Consider the following 21,032-nt stretch of genomic DNA (forward strand, 5'->3'; position numbering starts at 1 on the left):
GGACAAGTGCTGTTTTTTAGTGGATGTTCGGAGGGATGCTGACATGGTGTCGACGGTTTGTTATGATAATCCAAGTCCCAGAAGTGGTTTGTGCCGAATCTGCAACCCAGGAGTTTGATTTTTTCATGGCACGGGTGGCTTGTGCCCGTCACTGGGTGTTAATAACTCTGGGTCACTGGGGAATACCATCGGGGTTTCAACAACCATGTCATGGAGTATTGGGAACCATGGCTGTGTAGGCCAGTCGGGTACTATCAAAATACCTGAAGCAGGGTTCATTTGTACTGCGCGTAGTCCCCGACTGATGAGGCAGAAGGGTGGAAATGCATAGAAGAAGAATTTCCCCAATCCAGCGCGAACGCATCTACCACTGCTGCCTCAGGGTCTGGTTCCCAAGCGACATACATAGGTACCTGGTGATTCAGCCTCGATGCAAATAAATCGATACCTGGTGTGCCATATTGCTTGATAACTTTTGTGAAATTTTTTTGAGGGGGTTTTAACATCCATTCGATGTTGTCATTTTTAAGCAATTCTGCCATGGGTATTAAAAATTTGGAGACACAAGAAACTTTAGATGCCGGAATCTTGACCAGAACTAACTGTTGAGCCTTCCCAAGGTGTTGTGGGCCTAACTCAATGAAACTCCAGTAAAGGGAGATGCCCACTGGATAACCCCAATGATATACTTGCATCTACACAGTCAGTTTCTTTATGTGCTTGTTAACATGTAGGTAGCTGATTATTGCATATAGAATAACTTAACATAAGTTTCGAAAATCAGTTTAGATAGTACATCTAGGAAGTGGCGGCGCTGGGAACGGCTGTGGCTCGCCTGCAGTCCGTTTGTCTTTACTTTTTTGTGTTGTTTTTTTCGTTTTGTGTAGTTACGTTTTTGGTTTTTAAGCTGTGTTTATGTGGGGGGGGGGTGGTGGGTTGAAACGGGGCTTGCTGTCTCTCCCTTCGGGGGAATACGACTTTTTGTCGTAACCCCCTTCTCTGCCTCCGTCTGCGCTGTGGCCTAATGGCGGAGCTGGCGACCTCGAGGCTCCGGAGGTAGAGCCTGTCAGGACTCACCCTGGGCTCACTCCCGTGAGGGCGGCCTGACGAGGGGCTGAGACTCTCTCGTGAGGGGCTGTGACGCTCCCGTCGGAGTGGCCCAGCTCGAGGTGGAACGGCACTTCCGTCGGAGTGGCCCAGCCCGAGGTGGAACGGCACTCCCGTCGGAGTGGCCCAGCCCGAGGGTGGAACGGCACTCCCGTCGGAGTGGCCCAGCCCAAGGGTGGAACGGCACTCCCGTCGGAGTGGCCCAGCCTGAGGGTGGAACGGCACTCCCGTCGGAGTGGCCCAGCTCGAGGTGGAACGGCACTCCTGTCAGAGTGGCCCAGCTCGAGGGAGGAGCGGCACTCACGTGAGGGCGATCCGGCTCGGGGCTGGAACGGTGCTCCGGTGGCTGGGACGGCGTTCTGGCGGCGGCGACCTGAGTCCTGGGTTCAGCCGCGGGCCAGCGGCTGCGTCCGCTGGACTGGAGGGCGGCAGCTTCGACCACCCCGGGTGTTTGAGCCGGCCCGTTCGCGGGGTTCGGTGAGCCGCGGGACTGTTTGTGCCATCGCCCGGTGGGGAATCGCCTCAGCGCAGAGGGAGAAGAGGAGGGAAGAGACAGTAACCCTAATATTATTGCCTCCACCACAATGAGGAGGTGCTTGGAGGATACACCGTGGTGGATGTTAATTTGTGTTTAGTGTTGTTTTTTATTGTATGTATGATTGCAGGCACGGAATTTCGTTCAGACCATAAGGTCTGAATGACAATAAAGGTATTCAATTCAATTCAATTCAATCAATTCAATACATTGGCTGTGGGCTTGGTTTTTTTGGTAGAGCGCTTATCCTGGTTTCACAGCGAGGGTTGCCAACTTTCTCACTCCCAAATAAGGGGCAAAAAGTCAAATTAAAGGACAAATTCCCGGCGGCAATTTGTTGACTGACTCGGCCGTGGCTGGGTGAATGATGAGTTGGCCCGGGTGCTGGACTGCACAAAAAGCCCAGCCGGGGGGCCAGCTGAGGTGTTTTGGTCCGCACAACATCCAGCACCCCATCCAGCTCATGGACCAATGATCGGCCATGAGAAGGAGGGGTGGTGGTGTCGGCGGTAAGCGAAGGTCCGGAGGTCGGACAGCTGACCGTGCAGCCGACCGACGGGGCCACGGGAGAGGCGCTGCTGCTGCTGCACTCCATGGCCTGCACTACGTCGGGACGGGTGAGGCGCTCAGACCCGACAGTCCCGTCGACCCGAGTAGTAGCAGTCAAATACGGGACAAAGGCGTTCCCATACGGGACAACCCAATTTAGCCCAATATACGCGATGTCCCGGCTAATACGGGACAGTTGGCAACCCTAGTTACAGCACAAGTACTTTGTGTTTTAATTATAATTTAAGCAATTCTACCAAGGTATGAAAGATCTGGGGGGACAAAAGACTTCAGATGCTGGATTTTTGAACTGAAAAACTTTCCAAAGATTGCAGCCTTCGATCCATCTCCCCTTCTAGCAGCTGCAACTTTCCCTTTCGTCAACCCACCCTCCGGATGTCCTAATTTCCAACCATTAGCTACGGAAGCTCACCAACTTCATTTAAATTAGGCCCAGCCACAGGGATGGCTCTGTAAAACAAAAGGCATGTGGAACACAAAGGTCCAAATAAGTTAATGGTAATCTCCTGTTATAATATCTGAAGCTCAGTAGCCTACAGAATGTAGTTTAGAAAATTGACATTTTAATGTCCCTCAGCAGGCTCCAGTATCACATAGGATCACTGAACTAAATTGGGTGCCAGTGCTTAGGCTGTGTGGACAAAAACAATAAAAGCTTAACCAAAGTGCAAGGTTTCCCTCGTGGTTGGATAACTCACCAAGCAGCACATATGGGGACTGACGAAACAAATCTTCCGTCTGGCTGGGGATTTCAAGTATAGGCTGCAACTGGATCCCAGCATTTTATCAGGATACATCATCACAGCTCGGTTTGGTAACAGCTCCATCTGAGACCGCAAGGAATTACAGCGAATTGTGGACGCAGCCCAGACCATCACACAAACCAACCTCCTTTCCATTGATGCTTTTCATACCTCACACTGCCTCGGCAAGGCCAGCAGCATAATCCAGGATGAGTTGCACCCCAGCCACTCCCTCTTCTCCCCTCTCCCATCGGGCAAAAGGAAAAGAAGTGTGAAAACGCACACCTTCAGATTCACGGACAGTTTCTTCCCAGCAGTAATCAGGCAACTAAATCATCCTACCACAACCAGAGAGCAGTGCTGAACTACTATCTACCTCTTTGGTGACCCTCGGATTTTCTTGATCGGACTTTGCTGGCTTTACCTTGCACTAAGCATTATTCCCTTATCATGTATCTATACACTGTAAATGGATCGATTGTAATCATGTATTGTCTTTCTGCTGACTGGTTCGCATGCAAGAAAAGCTTTTCACTGTACCTCGCTACACGTGACAATTAAATAAACTGTATTGTGGATCCATTTCGTTTAATAGAATTGTGATGGATCGGATATTGTGTATGTTCTGAATGATTTGGTCTCAGTTGAATTTTGATATTTACGTGAAAAGGGCCACCTACTAAACCATGAGATTGTGTCAGTTTCTCCCCGAGTACAGTCAGACAATATTATAAACTGGATAAGAAAAGCTGCCTGATTGAACAGAATATTCTTGGAGATTGTCTCCTTCTTAACAGTAAATATTTGCAAAGCATTTAATCTGTTTTATCATATAATGAGCACATTAAAATTGTATGAGTACATCACCAGCTTGTTCTCAGTTATATGATTATACAAATGAATATAGCCTAAACCTACCCTAAGGCAAAGCTCTTTTTTTCCCTGTGCAAAATGGTTTCCTATTTGATTATCTATGCTTCTCATTATAGTGGGTTTCTTTTGCTTCAGTGTGTTACATTAGAGTATAATTGAAAAAATACAACTTTCTGTTGTGTTAAGTGGGCATTGGTTAATGTTTCCTCTTTCTGCAGTTATTACCTTGCCATTGTTTATATTTACCAATTATAAGGTGGAATGGAGAATGTGTGGGAAGGAACTGCAGATGCTGGTTTACATTGAAGGTAGACACAAAATAGCAATGATTTTAAAAATCAAGTCTGCAATTTATCCCATCAAATAAAGCATAAAAGAAGTTTAATTTGACACATAATTCACTTTCATCTCTTCAGTATTAAAAAAAGTTATGGACATTTTCATACTGAAATTAGCATCTTGTTCCCTATTGCTTTTCCATTGACTTAACACAAAAGCTGTGATCAAGGACTGTCAAAAGCCCATAATTTTCTTAAGAATTAAGAGAGCTGAATGAAATTTTCAGTTATTATAGATTGAAGCATTCTGAAACAAATATGAAACAATCTTACTTGGATGACCTGAAATTAAAGCATATAATTAGTTAGTTACCCAATTATAGCTAATTACAAAATTCAATTACTAGATCTAAACATCTATCCATTTCTTAAGAAAAGGTTAACATTTAAAAAAAGCCTAAGTGTCCAAATAACATTCACACAAGAATTCACAATATAACATGATTTTTAAATCTAATTGTCATGAATTTATAGGCCAAATGGAAGGAATTTAGTGTTTAATTTATGTAAATTAATGGCCATTTTAATCATCTTGCGAGTGGGATTTTGTGGAACGCGCTGGTTTGGAACGTTGCGGTTGCAGTGAATTTAAACCCCATATCGGCAGGAAAAATACTGCTGGTTTGTATATTTACATAATGACATTTTCGCAACTTGAAATTTTGATTAAAGGCATCCTAAGAACCAAGTTTATATGAAAAAATAAACGGCATACCTTGCCTTGTCCCTTACGTGAGATCCGTCCCGTTGTCGGCCTTGACGGCATTTGAAGATGATATTAATTTTATTCCAAAAATTAAATGATCCAGCGCTAATTTTAATAAACTTAATAAAACAGCAGTCGAAGCGATTTTTCTTTAGCAACTAAACAGCCTGACAGAGATCGATTTGAATAGGCTGCAGAAAAATCGCATTTTAAACCCGCCCCCCTCTCAAAGGCGCCAAAGTCGCGCACACGGGCAGCGACAGAACTGCAGCGCCGCTGAAGGTGAGTTTTGTAACATACCTACACAAAATGTTGCAGTAACTCAGCAGGACAGAAAGGATCACCCATTCCTTTTCTCCAGAGATACTTCCTGGTGCGCTGAGTTAATCCAGCATTTTGTGTCTGGAGAATGTGTACTGTGTTCTTTGATTTAATTTAGTTTTTAGTTTTAGAGATACAGCGTGGAAACAGGCCCTTCGGCCCACCAAGTCAGTACCGACCATCGAACCCTGCACATTAACACTATCCTACATGCACTAGGGACAATTTACACATACACAAAGCCGATTAACCTACAAACACCTACAGAGCGGAAACAGGCCCTTCGACCCAACGGGGCCGCGCTGACCCGCGATCCTCATATATAAACACTATCCTACACACATTAGGGACAATTTTTACATTTACCAAGTCAATTTACCTACATACCCATACCTCTTAGGAGTGTGGGACGAAACCAAAGATCTCGGAGAAAACTCACGCAGGCCACGGGGAGAACGTACAAACTCCGTACTGACAAGCATCCGTAGGTGGGATCGAACTGGGTCTCTGGCACAGCAAGCGCTGTAAGGCAGCAACTCTATCGCTGTGCCACTGTGGCTGCCCAATCTTTCATATTCCTGTGCATTCATTAGTGCTTCCGTCTTCTTCAACCTATCAAACTCTCAGTGTCAGTATTAGCAAAATATCAAATGAGTAAAGCAAACAATGATTCTTCCACTAAATGGCATAATGAAATGCAATGGTGAACCAATGTATATTTACCATTCTCTTCAATGTTTATAAGTAGAATTCTCTTTCTGTCATGTTCAATATTATCATTATGCATAGAGAGCAGTCCTGAACTACTATCTATCTTATTGGGGACCCTCGGATACCCTTGATTGGCCTTTACTGGTTTTACCTTGCACTAAATATTATTCCTTTCTCATGTAAATGTAGACTGCGTATGGCTCAATTATAATTTTACTTCGGAGTCACGTGAGTGACTACGTGAAGACCCCGTCCAGCACGCATGCATGACATAGCATCTCACGCAGTGCACAGCGACGGACGGGAGTATGAGCTCTCCCGCAACAATTTGAAAACGGACCTTCAGGTAAGCAAATCTTACTCTGAGGACATTGTGTTTTCGAAACCCTGTTCTGTTTTATTTTTAAATAGGAATAGAACAGGGAAAACACCAAGGAAGGTCGTTCCCCGTCGGGCAGCTATGGACCAGGAGGGTTCCAGTAGTGGGGAGCGACCGGCGGCACCTGGACCGCACAACGCTGCGGTCCACAGTCACCGACAGCATTCCGAGCCGAGCCCAGCGCCGCTAGCACATCTCAAGGTAACGTTGGTGACCAACCGCAGCGGGCTGGAGACAGGCACATGGAAGTCGGACCGGCCGGTTCACTCAGAAGAGCCCGGCACGGTAGACTCCCGCCCGAGAGCAGCTAAAGGTGACCATTTCAAGCCTTATGGAAAGGCTCATGGAGCAAAAGCTCCAGCGAGACTTGCTCCAGGGGATGGGGCAAGCTCGCCAAGGGAGCACAAACACTCCCGCTCCAGTGCACTAACAGCACTGGCCATCGCAACTCCCTCAACAGAGGGGAGCGTTGGCGACCAGGACTGGGCTGGTCAAGAAGAGGGGTCACTGGATGAAGAAAACTGGGAGTATGCTTGAGGTACAAGACCAGGAAGAGCTGCTGGGTGTGGTGAACTGCTACGTGGCAACACAACGAGCGGGACGGCCGTTACAGCCTAAACTGGCGGCCAGCTTACTACCTGTCCTTTAAACTTCTCCAAGACGTAGTCATTGAGGCGTTGGACTTTATCACGCCTCCCCAAAATTGCATTTTCTCAATGTGCCTGCCATTACTGGGGGTACATTGAGCAGGGTATTTAAACCCAAAAACTTAAAATTGCAAAAAATGATGATACCCCTGACGTCGGCTGTCACTTCACATACTCATTCCATGGACAGGGTTGACATAACAAAACACCCTGGCTCTACTGTGCAACACAGTATGTGATTGGCAACCTCTGGAAGGAGGTCATAAGACCTGCCCTTAACCTCAAAAATTCGCAGGACTGTGTAGAACACCGGCCTCAGAACCACAGATCCTGCTATTTGGCAAAGAATTACCAAATCAAGCCTAAAATCTGGACAAAGAATTCAAGGCATTTGGCCTCATGAGGGCAGGACCTGGAATGAGCAAACCACGCAAAACCCAGATGGCAGTACCTCTACGCATCCACCAGTAGGCGTCTACTTCATGGTACTGGTGAAAGCTCGGGGCCCGCATACCATCTCCGCAAGTCTTTCGGGACAAGACCCAGAGCGTGCCCCATGGAAAATGCGCCACCCCCCAACAGCACCACCCCGACAGACAAGGAACCAGAAACCGAAGAAATGAACACACCACCAAACAACAGTGGAGGTAAGTGGGTCTGGTTCCTACCATCACATAAAAGGTGAGGGGATTGTGCTAACAGGGGGGGAAACTACACCTGTTTTGGGAAGCATGAAGAACTATCACACTTGGTAGTTATATACCAAAAAGTATTCAAGGATAAAAATTGAATTTAAGAAAAACTTGCTACCAGTTCAGCATGCACCCCAAAGGGGTTTACCCTCTCACTAAAAAGAAAACATGAGGGACAGGCTGAACTGGAGAAGTTATATACAAATGGAAGTCTAAATATGAACCTTTGGAATTCGTATTAAATTTACTAAAAAAGATGGTGAATGTCGCACCATCATTGACTTAACCACATTGAATACTTTTGTCAGGTATACATACTTTAATGGAAAACATTTGTAACTGCCAAACAATGGATTTCCTAAGGATACTTTATGGTAGGCATCGACTTAAAAGATGCATACTGTTCAGTACCCAATCATAAAGATCATCGGAGATACCAAAAAATTTACCTGGATGGGGTAACTATGGCAGTACAAATTATTGACTAATGGCCTAATATGAGCCAACACTGTTTCCAAGATATTTTAACCAGCCCTGACACTATTAAGGAAACATATTGTCATGGCATATCTCGATGATATTTAACAATAGACAAAACCATGGAATTAGCTAATTCAACAGCATTAGCTACTAAAAACTTATTTATCCTTGGGCTTTGTCATACATCCAGATAAATCTACATTGATACCATCCACAGCTATGGACTATCTGGTGTTCAATTAACTCAGTCCACATGTCTACAACGTTGCCAAAAGAAAAGTCAGCATAATTGGCACAAACCTGTAACAAATTAATGGTTAACAATCAACCAACCATTTGACAAAGTGGCAAGAGTAATTGGGAAATTAGTATCACCATTATCAGCTACTTAGAGCAAAGATGCTAGCGTTTTAAACAACATACAAGTCACTTTGACAACCATGAAATTGCCTATTTTCAGACCTATAATGATGGAAAAAGAACATTTGGCATAGTTCCAGTCCCATCATTTATCAATAACCCATATCCAGAACAGGTGGTAGATGGACTAATCTAGAGTCATCACTACTACAGACACTGGACATAAAACCTAGTTGGAAATGTTGGGTGCGTTCTATGGGTTAAAAACATATTGTTCAAAAGTGCACCATTTTGCATGTTCGTTTACAATTTGACAACATCACAGTGGTGGCTTATACTAACCACATGGGCGGGATAAAATCGATATCATGTGACAATTTGATCAACACAATCTGGTAATGGTGCGTCGACAAACATATTTGGCTATCAGCAACTTACCTACCAGGTAAGCTAAATGCTGTGGCAGACATGATAAACCCAAAAGTATTTGCTGAAATTACAAAGTAATATGGAACACCAGATATCGATTTCTTTGCATCCCGACTGAATCACCACGTACCGATGTATGTCGCTTGGGAACCAGACCTTGAGGCAGCGGCGATGGATACATTCTCGCTGAACTGGGGGGGAACTAATCGTTATGTTTTCCCCCCCTTTCTGCCTCATCAGTCAGGTACTACGCAAAATACAGATGAACTTTGCTTCGGACTTTTTGGTCGTACCCGACTGGCCTACACAGCCATGGTTCCCAGTGGTCCTTGACAGGGTCATTGAAACCCATGACAATTTCCAGCGGACCAGATCTACTGATCCACCCTGTATCAGGCGAAAGTCACCCATGCCATGACAGAATAAGCCTACTGAGTTGCAGATTCCAAAAAGACCTTTTGATGACCTGGGATTGTCAAATAGGACCATGGATACGATGACAGCATCTCACCGACTTCCACCAAGAAACAATATCTCTCTAGTATAAGAAAATGGGAAACATACTGCTCGAGAACAGAGACAACCTACTAATCAACCACCATATCTATGTACCGGAGTTCCTGACCAGCCTTCACCATGATGAAGGTCTGAACTATAGCACTATCAAATGTGCTAGAAGTGCACTGTCAGCCTATCTAAGACAGGCACCAAGGGAAACAGGCCATAGGGTCTCATCCACTGGTGGCCAAATTAATGAGAGGTACCTTCTATTCAAAACCCCCTAGACCTAGATATACCTAGATCTGGGATGTCAGCATTGTCCTGACATACCTAAGGGATGGCCACCAGCCAGATCACTTACTCTGAAAACAGCTACCCTGTATACGGCCATGCTGATGACTTAGTCTCAGCATAAGGGTCCAGCCCTTTTAACTACTCAGACTGGACAATATGGTCGTAACATCAGACCAAATAACATTCGCCATTCAGGAGCTGGTAAAACAGAGTAGACCAGGAACTTCAGGACTCATTATGGAATTCCGGGCGTACCCACCTGACCACCGTTATGTGTCATGACTCACCTTCTACAATATATCAACACAACCTAAAATTCCCGAGGGAGGCAAGAAGCAATGGGTCAGCCATAAAAAAGCCACTGGGTCAGGGTACCGAGTCAAACCATCTCTAGATGGCTCAAACATGTATTGGGAGCTGCTGAAGTGGATACCGATATTTACACATCTCACTCCACCAGAGCAGCATCCACGCCGGCGGCTAACAGTATGGATGTGCCATTGGACCTACCCTGGTAACAGTGGGGTGGTCCATGGAAAGAACTTTTCAAACATTCTACATCAAGCCATTATAAAACCTGTTTTCACTTGCAGAGAGAATTTTAGACGCTGCAAAAAATATATAATTTAAACCCGGGGGAGCATTAATTTCTTTGTTACTATTTTCAAATAATACCATTGTTGTTTTACAAACAGATTCATGTTTGATTACGATAACATATTTCCTCCCTTGGATGACTTCGGCAGCGAGTGAAGTATGGGCTGTTACGCGGTTTGAAATCACAGAGCTTTAAAATCTTCACGTAGTCACTCACGTGACTCCGAAATAAAATAGTAAGATTAAACGAGAACTTACCAGTTTGAAGTTTGATCTGTATTTTATGAGGAGTTACGATGAGGGATTACGTGCCCTCTGCTCCCACCCTCAATTACAGAGATCAACTGGTATCTTAGTTCTCCTTATCTTTACTATGTTTATTTCAATTATTGTGTTTTCTGTGATTCCACACCGCTGCTTTGAAGTATGCCGCACATGCGTGCTGGACGGGGTCTTCACGTAATCCCTCATCGTAAGTCCTCATAAAATACAGATCAAACTTCAAACTGGTAAGTTCTCGTTTAATCTTACTATCATGTGTCGTCTTTCTGTTGACTGGATAGCACGCAACAAAAGCTTTTCACTGTACGTCAGTACATGTGACAATAAAACTAAACTGACACATTTAGACCTATATTTTTATGTACTGTTTGTGTGGGGGTAGTAATGGTGGGAATGGTATTGGTGGGGCAGGATGGGAGTGCAGCAGGGAGATGTGGAAGAGGGTTGAGAGGTGGAGAGAAGAACGCTGACTGGCTAAACCTTTAATGGCAATTATAACTATTCATCAGACAAGATCATAACTGTACTGACAACCAAACTGCCACAAATATATTTAAGTTAATAAACAAATCAAAGGAACTGCAGATGCTGGTTTAAACCCAACTCTGTCCAGGGACCCCAACAGTCCTTTCAGGTTAGGAAGAGGTTCACCTGCACCTTCCTCAACCTCATCTACTGCATCTGTTGTTATGATGTGGACTCTTATACATCAGCGAGACCAAACATAGAATGGCTGATTGTTTCAGTGAACACCTTTGCTTAGTCCGCCTGGACCTACCTGATCTTCCCCTTGCCAAACACTTTAATTTCCCTTCCCAATCCCACACTGACCTTTCTGTCCTGGGCCTCCTCTTTTGGCAGAGTCAGCAAGTTGGAAGAACAGCATCTCATATTCCACTCGAGCAGCTTACAACCCAGTGGTATGAATATTGATTTCACTAACTTCAAGTAACCCCTACATTCCCTCTCTCTCCATCCCTCCCCCACCCAAGTCGCACCAGCTTCTCGTTCTCACCTAGCAAAGAGCTAATAATGGCCTGTTTCCTTTATCATCATTCCTTTTTTGCATAGCTTTCATTCATCTATATTACTAAAAGTCTGATCTTGACCACTTCCTGTTGTTCTGTATATTGATTTTAGAAAAAACGCTGCCACTTACGGCTGTGATTTTTGGCCATCTTACTCAGAGTCCCCCTCCGCTGCGCAGGACAAGTGGATTTTTCCCATCGATGAAAAATAAAAGAGTTATTAGTATCTAAAAAAATTTGAGATTCTCTCTCCTGAAGGCCACGCCCTTTCCGGAGGGACTATAAAACCCGGAAGTGTGGAGGTGCCTCAGTTCTCTGCAAGATTGGGGAGCGAGAGGGCGCAACTCTCAGTCTGAGCTGTGAATAACACTGAACGCATGTCTACTAAACTGTGAGTGGTTTTGCTGACCTGTCTGTGCCCTTAATGTGGTTTGAAAATGTAGTTTGAAAATGCAAAAGTGCTAAAGCTGTGTTGCCTTTGGTTTTGAAAGTGAAGCAAGCTGCGATGCCTTTGGTTTTGAAAGTGCTTAAGCAAGCTGCTTTGCCTTTGGTTTTAAGAGTGCTAAAGCAAGCTGCCTTGCCACTGGTTTTGAAAGTGTTAAAATGAGCTGCCTTGCCTTGGGTTTTGAAAGTGCTTAAGCGAGCTGCCTTGCCTTTGGTTTTGAAAGTGCGAAAGCAAGCTGCCTTGCCTTTGGTTTTGAAAGTGCTAAAGCGAGCTGCCTTGACATTGGTTTTGAAAGTGCTAAAGCGAGCTGCCTTGACATTGGTTTTGAAAGTGCTAAAGAAAACTGCCTTGCCTTTGGTTTTGAAAGTGCTAAAGCAAGCTGCCTTGCCTTTGGTTTTGAAAATGCTAAAGCGAGCTGCCTTGACATTGGTTATGAAAATGCTAATGCGAGCTGCCTTGACATTGGTTTTGAAAGTGTTAAAGCAAGCTGCCTTGCCTCATTAGAGCTACCTTGTCTCATTAGAGCTGCCTTGCCTAATTAGAGCTGCCTTGCCTAATTAGAGCTGTGATTTTTGGCCATCTTACTCAGAGTCCCCTTCCGCTCATCAGGTGCCGAGGATTTGTCCCATCGATGAAAAATAAAAGAGTTATTAGTGTTTTAAAAATGTTGAGATTATCTTTCCTGTCAATCACGCCATGAAGGACACGCCCCTTCTGGTGGGATGGGGGAGGGACTATAAAACCCGGAAGTGTGGGCATGGCTCTGTCTCTGAAAGATGGGGGAAGGAGAGCTCACGACTCGCTGTCTTTAGTGGCCTTGCACCCTGCTTGAATTGGCATGAAACTGCACTTGAATTTGATGCCCTTGCACCCTGCTTGAAATGGAATTTCAAGGAATAGCCGTGAGTCAACTGAAAGCCCACCAGCCATGAGTGAGCTGCCAACACAACAGGCTTAAGTGACTGAGCCGCCAGCCAAGTATCCATTTGGCCCACAATGTTCATACTAGCTCTCTAGAAACCAGTCCCTTCAGCGCACAACACCCATACTAGCGCTGCAGAAAGCCCCCCCCCCCCCCCCCTCCACTGGCCACCAATATTGGAATTGGTGGAGAGATGGAATATTGCGTTGGGGGACCAGCCCTCTTGTGTGATGCTAGGACCCAACGGGTCCCACTTCGTCTCGTTTGTTCCATATCTCCCTACATCTTTATCTCTCGTTTCCCTTTCCCCCGACCCTCAGCCTGAAGAAGGGTCTCGCCCTCACCCACGCCCTTACTACGGGACCTGAATGTGTGGCTGAGGAACTGGTGCACGGGGCAGGGATTTAGATTCTTAGATCACTGGGATCTGTTTTGGAATAAGGGGGAACTGTACAAAAGGGACGGATTGCATCTTAACAGGTGGGGGACCATCATTCTGGCAGGCAGGTTTGCCACTGCTACACGGGTGGTTTTAAAATGAATAAGGGGGATGGGGTGTCAAATGGGATAGTCGAGGATGGAGTTAAAGGGAAAGGGTTTCTTAAATGTGTGAGCGTAGAGACAGAGGGGTGTAAAATGAGGGTAGAAGCAATAGTTAGCAAGGTGAAAAGTAAAAGTGGCAGGCAGACAAATCCAGGGCAAAAATCAAAAAGGGCCACTTTTCAACATAATTGTATAAGGGGTAAGAGTGTTGTAAAAACAAGCCTGAAGGCTTTGTGTCTCAATGCAAGGAGCATTTGTAATCCGGTGGATGAGTTGAATGTGCAGATAGCTATTAATTACTATGATATAGTTGGGATAGACATGGCTCCAGGGTGACCAAGGCTGGGAGCTGAACATCCAGGGATATTCAATATTCAGGAGGGATAGACAGAAAGGAAAAGGAGGTAAGGTAGCATTGCTGGTTAGAGAGGAGATTAATGCAATAGAAAGGACGGACATTAGCTTGGAAGATGTGGCATCGATATGGGTAGAGCTTCGAAACACTAAGGGGCAGAAAACGCTAGTGGGAGTTGTGTACAGGCCACCTAACAGTAGCAGTGGAGTTGGGGATGGCATCAAGCAGGAAATTAGAAATGCATGCAACAAAGGTAAAACAGTTATAATGGGTGACTTCAATCTACATATAGATTGGGTGAATCAAATTGGCAAGGGTGCTGAGGAAGAGGATTTCTTGGAATGTATGCAAGATAGTTTTCGAAACCAACATGTGGAGGAACCAACGAGAGAGCAGGCTATTCTAGACTGGGTATTCAGTAATGAGGAAGGGTTAGTTAGCAATCTTGTTGTGCGTGGCCCCTTGGGCAAGAGTGACCATAATATGGTTGAGTTCTTCATTAGGATGGAGAGTGACATTGTTAATTCAGAAACAAGGGTCCTGAACTTAAAGAAAGGTAACTTTGAAGGTATGAGACGTGAATTGACCAAGATAGACTGGCAATTGATTCTTAAAGGTTTGATGGTGGATATGCAATGGAAGGCATTTAAAGACTGCATGGATGACCTACGACAATTGTTTATCCCAGTTTGGCAAAAGAATAAATCAGGGAAGATAGTGCATCCGTGGATAACAAGGGAAATCAGGGATAGTATCAAAACAAAAGATGAAGCATACAAATTAGCCAGAAAAAGCAGCCAACCAGAGGACTGGGAGAAATTCAGTCCAGCAGAAGAGGACAAAAGGCTTAATTAGGAAAGGGAAAATAGATTATGAAAGAAAACTGGCAGGGAACATAAAAACTGACTGCAAAAGTTTTTATAGATATGTGAAGAGAAAAAGATTAGTTAAAACAAATGTAGGTCCCTTGCAGTCAGAAACAGGTGAATTGATCATGGGGAACAAGGACATGGCAGACCAATTGAATAACTACTTTGGTTCTGTCTTCACTAAGGAAGACATAAATAATCTGCCGGAAATAGCAGGGGACCGGGGGTAAAATGAGATGGAGGAACTGAGTGAAATCCAGGTAAGCCGGGAAGTGGTGTTAGGTAAATTGAATGGATTAAAGGCCGATAAATTCCCAGGGCCTGATAGGCTGCATCCCAGAGTACTTAAGGAAGTAGCCCCAGAAATAATGGATGCATTAGTGATAATTTTTCAAAACTCTTTGGATTCTGGAGTAGTTCCTGAGGATTGGAGGGTAGCTAATGTAACCCCACTTTTTAACAAGGGAGGGAGAGAGAAAATGGGGAATTACAGACCAGTTAGTCTAACACTGGGGAAACTGCTAGAATCAGTTATTAAAGATGGGATAGCAGCACATTTGGAAAGTGGTGAAATCATTGGACAAAGTCAGCATGGATTTATGAAAGGTAAATCATGTCTGACAAACCTTATAGAATTTTTCGAGGATGTAACTAGTAGAGTGGATAAGGGAGAACCAGTGGATGTGTTATATATGGACTTTCAGAAGGCTTTCGACAAGGTCCCACATAAGAGATTAGTATACAAACTTAAAGCACATGGTATTGGGGGTTCAGTATTGATGTGGATAGAGAACTGGCTGGCAGACAGGAAGCAAAGAGTTGGAGTAAAGGGGTCCTTTTCATAATGGCAGGCAGTGACCAGTGGGGTACCGCAAGGATCAGTGCTGAGACCCCAGCTATTTACAATATATATTAATGATTTGGACGAGGGAATTGAATGCAACATTTCCAAGTTTGCGGATGACACGAAGCTGGGGGGCAGTGTTAGCTGTGAGGAGGATGCTAGGAGGATGCAAGGTTACTTGGATAGGCTGGGTGAGTGGGCAAATGCATGGCAGATGCAGTATAATGTGGATAAATGTGAGGTTATCCACTTTGGTGGCAAGAACAGGAAAGTAGACTATTATCTGAATCGTGGCCGATTAGGAAAAGGGGAGATGCAACGAGACCTGGGTGTCATGGTACACCAGACATTAAAAGTAGGCATGCAGGTGCAGCAGGAAGTGAAGAAAGTGAATGGTATGTTAGCATTCATAGGAAAAGGATTTGAGTATAGGAGCAGGGAGGTTCTACTGCAGTTGTACAGGGTCTTGGTGAGACCACACCTGGAGTATTGCGTACAGTTTTGGTCTCCTAATCTGAGGAAGGACATTCTTGCCATAGAGAGAGTATAGAGAAGGTTCACCAGACCGATTCCTGGGATGTCAGGACTTTCATATGAAGAAAGACTGGATAGACTCGCCTTGTACTCGCTAGAATTTAGAAGATTGAGGGGGTATCTTATAGAAACTTACAAAATTCTTAAGGGGTTGGACAGGCTAGATGCAGGAAGATTGTTCCTGATGTTGGGGAAGTCCAGAACAAGGGGTCACAGTTTAAGGATAAGGGTGAAATCTTTTAGGACCGAGATGAGGAATACATTTTTCACACAGAGTGGTGAATCTCTGGAATTCTCTGCCACAGAGGGTAGTTGAGGCCAGTTCATTGGCTATATTTAAGAGGGAGTTAGATGTGGCCCTTGTGGCTAAAGGGATCAGGGGGTATGGAGAGACAGGATACTGAGTTGAATGATCAGCCATGATCATATTGAATGGCGGTGCAGGCTCGAAGGGCCGAATGGCCTACTCCTGCACCTATTTTCTCTGTCTATGTTCTATTCCTTCTCTCCAGAGATACTACCTGTCCTACAAACCTAAGGCTGCTATTATTTTTTGCAATGCTAAGTAAAACCATTTCATCATTCAAAATCCCTTCTGTTATTTTCACTAAGTCTCCCATTATCAGAAATCTTGTCTTTCATTCTCATTCTGAAATATTCCCCGGTGAGTACATGGATTTTCTCTCTTTTAACATTTCAAATCACATTTAATAATTTAACTCAGTAACATTAATATTTCTACTTGAAAAATGCACCTGTCTTATTATAAGCTATTATATTCTGAATGTTCTCACCCTGCAGATATGTCTCTGTGCTGTTGAGTTTGAAGATCAAATTGTTCATTTGAGCACTATGGTTCATTAATGTGACTTCAAGCTGATTGTTTCTTTCTTTGTCTCAGATAGATAGAGTATAATCTCTAAACTGCGCTTCGAATTTGGATTGCAGAAGTAGTCCTGGCTATTGTCATAGCTCCAATTACTCATCGAAGAGTGATGCATGAAAAAAAAATGCCTTTTCCATACCGTGAACATTGAACTGGTCTTACACTAACCACATTTAAAGGCAGATTGCATTTCTATTCCAAGTATCTCATTAAATTTTCAGAGGGTACAAACGTTTTCTTTTCTTAAAAACACATGAGTTTTTGCATATACAAATGTGAAACGTTTAACATTTCAATCAGGTCTACTGCATTCTACATGTGCCTTCACTGAGAGGATAAGCAAGCAACCATTGGTCTTGCTTCTGCAAAAGACAATACTATCATTGCTCTTGGCATCCTCACAAAGGAAGCAGGGTAGGTACAGTTAAATATGTAGGGAAGAACTGCAGATGCTGGTTTAAACCGAAGATAAACACAAACTTAGCAGGACAGACAACATTTCTGGAGAGAAGGAGTGGTTGATGTTTCGGGTCGAGACCCGTCTTCAGACAGATGAAGGTCTGATGACAATCTGAAGAAGGGTCTTGACTTAAACAGCACCTATTCCTTCTTGCCAGAGATGCTGCCTGTCCCGCTGAGTTACTCCAGCATTTTATGTAAATCTTAGGTACAGTTAAATATAGATATTTAAGGAGCTGCCTGTTTGTGTAGTTACGCACACCAAAAAACATACACATTACTAAAGGCACAGGACATCAACAGTTAATCTGCTCTAATTGAAGGGAGTCCACCAGTTTTATCTCAAAGTCTGCATTCAAAACCAATGGCACCCTTTTACGTATATAATTATTCTCCTCTTAACACTTCTTTTAATTACTTTAAATGAACACCCCTGTTTTCATCAGTGGAGTGGCAGTGAAGAAAGTGGTGAAGACATCTTCCAGCTCCTGGCCATGGACATTTCTGATGATCCGACTTGGAAGAGGCTTTTTCATGCAACTGAAAACAAAGCCCAACAATGCCTGAGGAGATTTTGTGTATCACTGAATATCCTATCAAACTGCTACAGGTGTATGATGAAAAGCATGCTCCTTGGTTACAGCATTGGCTGGTTCACTGTTGACTGTGCCTGAACCCCACTGTCAGTGGATCATCAACTTCCTGACAGACAGGAAGCAGCATGTGGGGCTGGGAAAGCACATCTCGGACCCGCTGTGCCTCAGCATAGGAGAACCGCAAGGCTGCGTACTCGCCCCTCTCCTTTACTCTCTCTACACCAATGACTGCACCTCCACTGACTTCTCTGTCAAGCTTCTCAAGTTTGTGGATGACACAACCCTGATTGGATTGATCTAGGATGGGGAGGAATCTACTTACAGACAGGAAGTGACACAGCTGGCGTCCTGGTGCCATCACAACAACCTGGAGCTCAATGCTCTTAAGGCAGTGGAATTGATTGTAGATTTTAGGAGAGCTCCCCCTTCCCTCACCCCACTCACCATCAACAACACCACAGTCACATCTGTGGAGTCATTTAAGTTCCTTGGAACCATTATCTCCTGGGAACTTAAATGGAACCATCATCTCCTGGGACCTTAAATGAGGATGTACTTCCTGCAGCAGCTGAGGAAGCACAATCTGCCACAGACAATGATGGTCCAATTCTGCACAGCGATCATAAAGCCTGTCCTCACCTTTTCCATCATGGTCTGGTTTGGCTCATCAACCAAGCATGACGTCCGGAAGCTGCAGCGAATCGTTCGATCAGCCGAGAAGATTGTTGGTTGCAACCTTCCCTCCATTGATGAAGTGTACACTGCAAGCGGCCAAAAAGCGAGCGTGTAAGATCATCTCTGACCCCTCTCACCCTGGCCACAAACTCTTTGAATCACTTTCCTCTGGAAGGCGACTCCTGGCTGTCAAAGCCGCTAAAGCCAGACATAAAAAACAGCTTTTTTTCCCATGAGCAGTAGCTCTACTCAATAACCAAATGTCTGTAGCCTCCTGTTGCTCTGGTATTTTATTTCATTCATGGCAGCTCTGTCACTCGGGCCTGGTGGGCTGGCAGCTCTGTCACTCGGGCCTGGTGGGCTGGCAGCTCTGTCACTCGGGCCTGGTGGGCTGGCAGCTCAGGCCAAACAACTCATAGCATTTTCATTAAGGGCTAACAAATAATTTATTGCAAGTACATTGCACACTCACAGTTCAGTTGACTCACCGCTTAGAATCACAGTTGTGGACTCTCCCTCACAATCTTCCAGAGTGACTGACTGACTGACATCCAGCATCCGGAGATTTATAATCCTGCCCCCCCCCCCCCCCCCCCCCCCCCTGGAAGGGGCCTTACCTTCATCATGGTGATTGACAGGCAAGAGGACCAATCAGCTGATGTCACGATTTTTTAAATATTCATCATTTTTTTACTTTCCAGAGATCTGAAAATATTTGGGGCTGCTGCAGCAGAGGAGGACTGTGAGTAAGATGGCCAAAAATCATAGCGATATAGGGTAGCGTTTTTTCTAAAATCAATATTCAGTGCAGACAGGAAGTGGTCAAGATGAGACTAGATGATACACACATATGTAAATAAATATATATGCATGTATACATATATATGTATATTTTTTAATATGTGTGGCTAGACACAAAATGCTGGAAGAATTCAGCGGGACAGACAGCATCTCTGGAGAGAAGCAATGGGCGACGTTTCTGATCGAGACCCTTCTTCAGACTGATGTCAGAGGAGTGGGCTGGACAGAGATAGATTGTAGTCAGAGACAGTAAGACTAGTGGGAGGACTGAGAAGGGGATGGAGAGAGAAAACAAGAAAACATGATAAGTCAATATTCATACAGCTGGGGTGTAAGCTGCCCAAGCGAAATATGAAGTGCTGTTCCACCAATTTGTGCTGGGCCTCACTCTGACCATGGAGGAGGCCCAGGGCAGAAAGGTCAGTGTGGGAATGCAAAGGGAACTGAAATTGTTTGGCAACCAGGAGATCAGGTAGGTTGAGGCAGACTGAGCAGAGGTGTTCAGCGAAACGATCGCCGAACCTGCGCTTGGTCTCGCCAATGTACAGGAGTTAACACCTGGAAGACCAGATACAGTAGATGAGTTTGGAGGGCGTGCAACTGAACCTCTGCCTCACCTGGAAAGACTGTTGGGGTCATTAGATTGAGTGGAGGGGGGAGGTAAAGGGACAGGTGTGTGTGTGTGTATGTGTGTGTGTCTGTGTGTGTGTATGTGTGTGTGCGTGTGTGTGCGTGTGCTTGTGTGTGCATGTGCGTGCGTGTGTGTGTGTGTGCGTGTGTGTGCGTGTGTGTGCGTGTGTGTGTGTGTGTGTGTGTGTGTGTGTGTGTGTGTGTGTGTGTGTGTGTGTGTATACACACACGTTAAACTTTTTTTTTCTTGTTTATTATATTGTTTACAGTGCACTATGTTTATGTATTCTGTTGTGCTGCTGCAAGTAAGAATGTCATTTTTCTATCTGGGACATATGACAATAAAACACTCTTGACACTTGACAATATTCATCGCCCACAGTGCACCATAAAAAATAGATTATCTGGTCCCTTGGAGCATGATGTTGGGAAATCGGTAATGAGAATGAGCTATTTTGGATTATATTTCCAGGAGTTACTAAAATCACCACTATAATCACAGATAACCAAAGGATTAAAGGAAGTGGACAACATTAAACAAGTACCATTCATGGAGAAAAATATCCAAGACAAACTAACGGAGCCAGAGGGTAACAAGTTCTTTGGACATAATGACCTCCAGTCAAGGCTCTGAAAAGATGGATTGCTTACAATTCTCCAACATTTCCTGGATCTCTATCAGAACTAAAAAAAGGAGAAAACAATTTGGGTTTAAGGTACAGAGACAATGAGAGTTGGATGATCAAGAGAAAGGAATATCTTTGTGTAAGAAGGAACTGCAGATGCTGGTTTACACCCAAGATAGATACAAAATGCTGGAGTAACTTAGCGGGACAGGCAGCATCTCTGGAGAGAAGGAATGGGTGACGTCGAGACCAAT

Source organism: Amblyraja radiata, chromosome 6, assembly GCF_010909765.2.
Source record: "Amblyraja radiata isolate CabotCenter1 chromosome 6, sAmbRad1.1.pri, whole genome shotgun sequence".
NCBI lineage: Eukaryota > Metazoa > Chordata > Chondrichthyes > Rajiformes > Rajidae > Amblyraja > Amblyraja radiata.